This window comes from Oncorhynchus mykiss, chromosome 21, assembly GCF_057628025.1.
Source record: "Oncorhynchus mykiss isolate SJ-2025 chromosome 21, ASM5762802v1, whole genome shotgun sequence".
In the NCBI taxonomy this organism is placed as follows: Eukaryota; Metazoa; Chordata; class Actinopteri; order Salmoniformes; family Salmonidae; genus Oncorhynchus; species Oncorhynchus mykiss.
This window is the reverse complement of record NC_143042.1, coordinates 54,935,001-54,941,233: the sequence shown is the minus strand read 5'-3', so window position 1 is coordinate 54,941,233 and position 6,233 is coordinate 54,935,001.

Genomic DNA, 6,233 nt, shown 5'->3' with positions numbered 1-6,233 from the left:
ATTATTTACAAAGAAAGTTACAAACAAAGAGAAGAAACAAACAGAATAGTATGACGTAACAACAACAAAAAATGTTGTGAACATTTCAGCTGCTTTTGAGTCACGCTTCAATCCCACTATTCTTTGTTGTTTTGTTATTTCATTTAACTTTTCATTTAACTACTTAAGCACGTCTGTTAAGAACAAAACTATTATTTACAATGACGGCCTACCCTGGACGACACTGGGCCAATTGTGCACCGCCTTATGGGACTCCCAATCACAGCAGGATGTGCTATACAGCCTGGATCTGAACCGGTGTCCGTAGTGATGCCTATAGCACTGAGATGCAGTGCCTACTGAGCCACTCGGGAGCCCTGATGAGTAATTAAAACACTAAACAATCACAATACTACAGGAACTACTACTTTATTATGGGTTTTAGTGTTGTGACATGTATTCAGTTACTAATGAAAAACCTCTGGAGATGTCTTACAATGAATTTACATATTTAAACTGTGTGTGTGGGTGTGAGAGAGAGTGTGTTTGTGTGTGTGTGTGTGAGAGAGAGAGTGTGTGTGCTTTTGTACTTCATTAAAAGCTGAGGTCTGACACTCCCTGCAGGTCATCTCTCTCTCTCTCTCTCTCTCTCTCTCTTTCCTTCTCTCTCTCCTTCTCTCTCGGTCTCTCGGTGTCTCTCTCTCTCTCACTCTCTCTCTCTCTATCTCTCTCTCTCTCTCGGTCTCCATTTCTTGGCCTTGGTTGCCTGATGATTCACTCTGAATTTTAATCACTACCTTCATTGTGGAGAACAACAACGTTTGGCCGGAGCGATGTGGATGGGTAGCCAGGGAATGACCTTGGTATAATGAACATTATTTAGCAGGACAAAAAACATATTTGCCTGCCACTCCTTGGAATCCTGTACATATGGGAGGGTCTTGTTTCAGCCACAGCACACAATCCCAGAGGGAGTGACTTGAGCGAAGAAATATATACCTCTTCCTGCTTACAGTATTCCTTATTGTAAATCAGACTAGCGCCACAAAAGTAACCAGTGGCCAGAAATATATTACACCCAGGTTGGTTTTTATTTTTTTTGTTTTAAGCCAAAACCTTAACTCTAACCTTAACCATTCACAGTTAATGACTAACCTTAGCCATTCAGAGTTAATGACTAACCTTAACCATTCACAGTTAATGACTAACCTTAGCCATTCAGAGTTAATGACTAACCTTAACCATTCACAGTTAATGACTAACCTTAGCCATTCAGAGTTAATGCCTAACCTTAACCATTCAGAGTTAATGCCTAACCTTAACCATTCAGACTTAATGACTAACCTTAACCATTCAGAGTTAATGACTAACCTTAACCATTCAGAGTTAATGACTAACCTTAACCATTCAGAGTTAATGACTAACCTTAACCATTCAGAGTTAATGACTCACCTTAACCATTCACAGTTAATGCCCAAACTTAACCCTAACCTTAAAAATGGCTAAACTTAAGCTTAAACAGTGATATATTGATGCTTGGAATAATTTTTAATTTTGACATGTGGGGTAGAAGCTGTTGTCGTGTAAATTTCCTGAATTAATAAATAAGGAGAGTTACAAACCACACCCCACTCAGAGTTATACATAAACGTAATATTTTAATTAAATGAGCTTCACCATAGCCCTGTGACTCTCAGATCTATTCAGTGTCTATAAATGAATTCTCTGAGAGTGCTTACAAAATGGCAACTGAGATATTTTATAGCAAAGATCCACCCCTCTCAACTCACAATCACGAACCGCTTGCTGTGCGATTGCAGAGACAACAGTCTATAACTTGTGGCTGGAGTCATTTAGGGCCTTTCTCTGACACCGCCTGGTATAGAGGCCCTGGATCGCAGGGAGCTCAGCCACAGTGATGTACTGGGCTGTACGGTCTCTCCCTCTGTAGCACCTTGTGGAATAGAGGACCTGGGTGGCAGGGAGCTCAGCCACAGTGATGTACTGGGCTGTACGGTCTACCCTCTGTAGCACCTTGTGGAATAGAGGACCTGGGTGGCAGGGAGCTCAGCCCCAGTGATGTACTGGGCTGTACGGTCTACCCTCTGTAGCACCTTGTGGAATAGAGGACCTGGGTGGCAGGGAGCTCAGCCACAGTGATGTACTGGGCTATACGGTATACCCTCTGTAGCACCTTGTGGAATAGAGGACCTGGGTGGCAGGGAGCTCAGCCACAGTGATGTACTGGGCTATACGGTCTACCCTCTGTGGCGCCTTGTGGAATAGAGGACCTGGGTGGCAGGGAGCTCAGCCCCAGTGATGTACTGGGCTGTACGGTCTACCCTCTGTAGCACCTTGTGGAATAGAGGACCTGGGTGGCAGGGAGCTCAGCCCCAGTGATGTACTGGGCTGTACGGTCTACCCTCTGTAGCACCTTGTGGAATAGAGGACCTGGGTGGCAGGGAGCTCAGCCCCAGTGATGTACTGGGCAGTACGGTCTACCCTCTGTAGCACCTTGTGGAATAGAGGACCTGGGTGGCAGGGAGCTCAGCCACAGTGATGTACTGGGCTATACGGTCTACCTTCTGTAGCGCCTTGTGGAAATGAGGACCTGGGTGGCAGGGAGCTCAGCCACAGTGATGTACTGGGCTGTACGGTCTACCCTCTGTAGCACCTTGTGGAATAGAGGACCTGGGTGGCAGGGAGCTCAGCCCCAGTGATGTACTGGGCTGTACGGTCTACCCTCTGTAGCACCTTGTGGAATAGAGGACCTGGGTGGCAGGGAGCTCAGCCCCAGTGATGTACTGGGCTGTACGGTCTACCCTCTGTAGCACCTTGTGGAATAGAGGACCTGGGTGGCAGGGAGCTCAGCCCCAGTGATGTACTGGGCTGTACGGTCTACCCTCTGTAGCACCTTGTGGCAGGGAGCTCATCCCCAGTGATGTACTGGGCTGTACGGTCTACCCTCTGTAGCACCTTGTGGCAGGGAGTTCAGCCCCAGTGATGTACTGGGCTGTACGGTCTACCCTCTGTAGCACCTTGTGGCAAGGAGCTCAGCCCCAGTGATGTACTGGGCTGTACGGTCTACCCTCTGTAGCACCTTGTGGAATAGAGGACCTGGATCGCAGGGAGCTCAGCCCCAGTGATGTACTGGGCTGTACGGTCTACCCTCTGTAGCACCTTGTGGAATAGAGGACCTGGGTGGCAGGGAGCTCAGCCCCAGTGATGTACTGGGCTGTACGGTCTACCCTCTGTAGCACCTTGTGGCAGGGAGCTCAGCCCCAGTGATGTACTGGGATGTACGGTCTACCCTCTGTATCACCTTGTGGCAGGGAGTTCAGCCCTAGTGATGTACTGGGCTGTACGGTCTACCCTCTGTAGCACCTTGTGGAATAGAGGACCTGGATCGCAGGGAGCTCAGCACCAGTGATGTACTGGGCTGTATGGTCTACCCTCTGTAGCACCTTGTGGCAGGGAGCTCAGCCCCAGTGATGTACTGGGCTGTACGGTCTACCCTCTGTAGCACCTTGTGGCAGGGAGCTCAGCCCCAGTGATGGACTGGGCTGTATGGTCTACCCTCTCTAGCACCTTGTGGCAGGGAGCTCAGCCCCAGTGATGTACTGCGCTGTACGGTCTACCTTCTGTAGCACCTTGTGGCAGGGAGCTCAGCCCCAGTGATGTACTGGGCTGTACGGTCTACCCTCTGTAGCACCTTGTGGAATAGAGGACCTGGATCGCAGGGAGCTCAGCACCAGTGATGTACTGGGCTGTACGGTCTACCCTCTGTAGCACCTTGTGGCAGGGAGCTCAGCCCCAGTGATGTACTGGGATGTACGGTCTACCCTCTGTATCACCTTGTGGCAGGGAGTTCAGCCCTAGTGATGTACTGGGCTGTACGGTCTACCCTCTGTAGCACCTTGTGGCAGGGAGCTCAGCCCCAGTGATGTACTGGGCTGTACGGTCTACCCTCTGTAGCACCTTGTGGAATAGAGGACCTGGATCGCAGGGAGCTCAGCACCAGTGATGTACTGGGCTGTATGGTCTACCCTCTGTAGCACCTTGTGGCAGGGAGCTCAGCCCCAGTGATGTACTGGGCTGTACGGTCTACCCTCTGTAGCACCTTGTGGCAGGGAGCTCAGCCCCAGTGATGGACTGGGCTGTATGGTCTACCCTCTCTAGCACCTTGTGGCAGGGAGCTCAGCCCCAGTGATGTACTGCGCTGTACGGTCTACCCTCTGTAGCACCTTGTGGCAGGGAGCTCAGCCCCAGTGATGTACTGGGCTGTACGGTCTACCCTCTGTAGCACCTTGTGGAATAGAGGACCTGGATCGCAGGGAGCTCAGCACCAGTGATGTACTGGGCTGTACGGTCTACCCTCTGTAGCACCTTGTGGCAGGGAGCTCAGCCCCAGTGATGTACTGGGCTGTACGGTCTACCCTCTGTAGCACCTTGTGGCAGGGAGCTCAGCCCCAGTGATGTACTGGGCTGTACGGTCTACCCTCTGTAGCACCTTGTGGCAGGGAGCTCAGCCCCAGTGATGTACTGGGCTGTACGGTCTACCCTCTGTAGCACCTTGTGGCAGGGAGCTCAGCCCCAGTGATGTACTGGGCTGTATGGTCTACCCTCTGTAGCACCTTGTGGCAGGGAGCTCAGCCCCAGTGATGTACTGGGCTGTACGGTCTACCCTCTGTAGCACCTTGTGGCAGGGAGCTCAGCCCCAGTGATGTACTGGGCTGTACGGTCTACCCTCTGTAGCACCTTGTGGCAGGGAGCTCAGCCCCAGTGATGTACTGGGCTGTACGGTCTACCCTCTGTAGCACCTTGTGGCAGGGAGCTCAGCCCCAGTGATGTACTGGGCTGTACGGTCTACCCTCTGTAGCACCTTGTGGCAGGGAGCTCAGCCCCAGTGATGTACTGGGCTGTACGGTCTACCCTCTGTAGCACCTTGTGGAATAGAGGACCTGGGTGGCAGGGAGCTCAGCCCCAGTGATGTACTGGGCTGTACGGTCTACCCTCTGTAGCACCTTGTGGAATAGAGGACCTGGGTGGCAGGGAGCTCAGCCCCAGTGATGTACTGGGCTGTACGGTCTACCCTCTGTAGCACCTTGTGGCAGGGAGCTCAGCCCCAGTGATGTACTGGGCTGTACGGTCTACCCTCTGTAGCACCTTGTGGCAGGGAGTTCAGCCCCAGTGATGTACTGGGCTGTACGGTCTACCCTCTGTAGCACCTTGTGGAATAGAGGACCTGGATCGCAGGGAGGTCAGCCCCAGTGATGTACTGGGCTGTACGGTCTACCCTCTGTAGCACCTTGTGGCAGGGAGCTCAGCCCCAGTGATGTACTGGGCTGTACGGTCTACCCTCTGTAGCACCTTGTGGAATAGAGGACCTGGATCGCAGGGAGCTCAGCACCAGTGATGTACTGGGCTGTACGGTCTACCCTCTGTAGCACCTTGTGGCAGGGAGCTCAGCCCCAGTGATGTACTGGGCTGTATGGTCTACCCTCTCTAGCACCTTGTGGCAGGGAGCTCAGCCCCAGTGATGTACTGGGCTGTACGGTCTACCCTCTGTAGCACCTTGTGGCAGGGAGCTCAGCCCCAGTGATGTACTGGGCTGTACGGTCTACCCTCTGTAGCACCTTGTGGAATAGAGGACCTGGATCGCAGGGAGCTCAGCCACAGTGATGTACTGGGCTGTACGGTCTACCCTCTGTAGCGCCTTGTGGCAGGTACCTCAGCCCCAGTGATGTACTGGGCTGTACGGTCTACCCTCTGTAGCACCTTGTGGCAGGAGCTCAGCCACAGTGATGTACTGGGCTGTACGGTCTACCCTCTGAAGCACCTTGTGCCAGGGAGCTCAGCCCCAGTGATGTACTGGGCTGTACGGTCTACCCTCTGTAGCACCTTGTGGCAGGGAGCTCAGCCCCAGTGATGTACTGGGCTGTACGGTCTACCCTCTGTAGCACCTTGTGGCAGGGAGCTCAGCCCCAGTGATGTACTGGGCTGTACGGTCTACCCTCTGTAGCACCTTGTGGCAGGGAGCTCAGCCCCAGTGATGTACTGGGCTGTACGGTCTACCCTCTGTAGCACCTTGTGGCAGGGAGCTCAGCCCCAGTGATGTACTGGGCTGTACGGTCTACCCTCTGTAGCACCTTGTGGCAGGGAGCTCAGCCCCAGTGATGTACTGGGCTGTACGGTCTACCCTCTGTAGCACCTTTTGGCAGGGAGCTCAGCCCCAGTGATGTACTGGGCTGTAC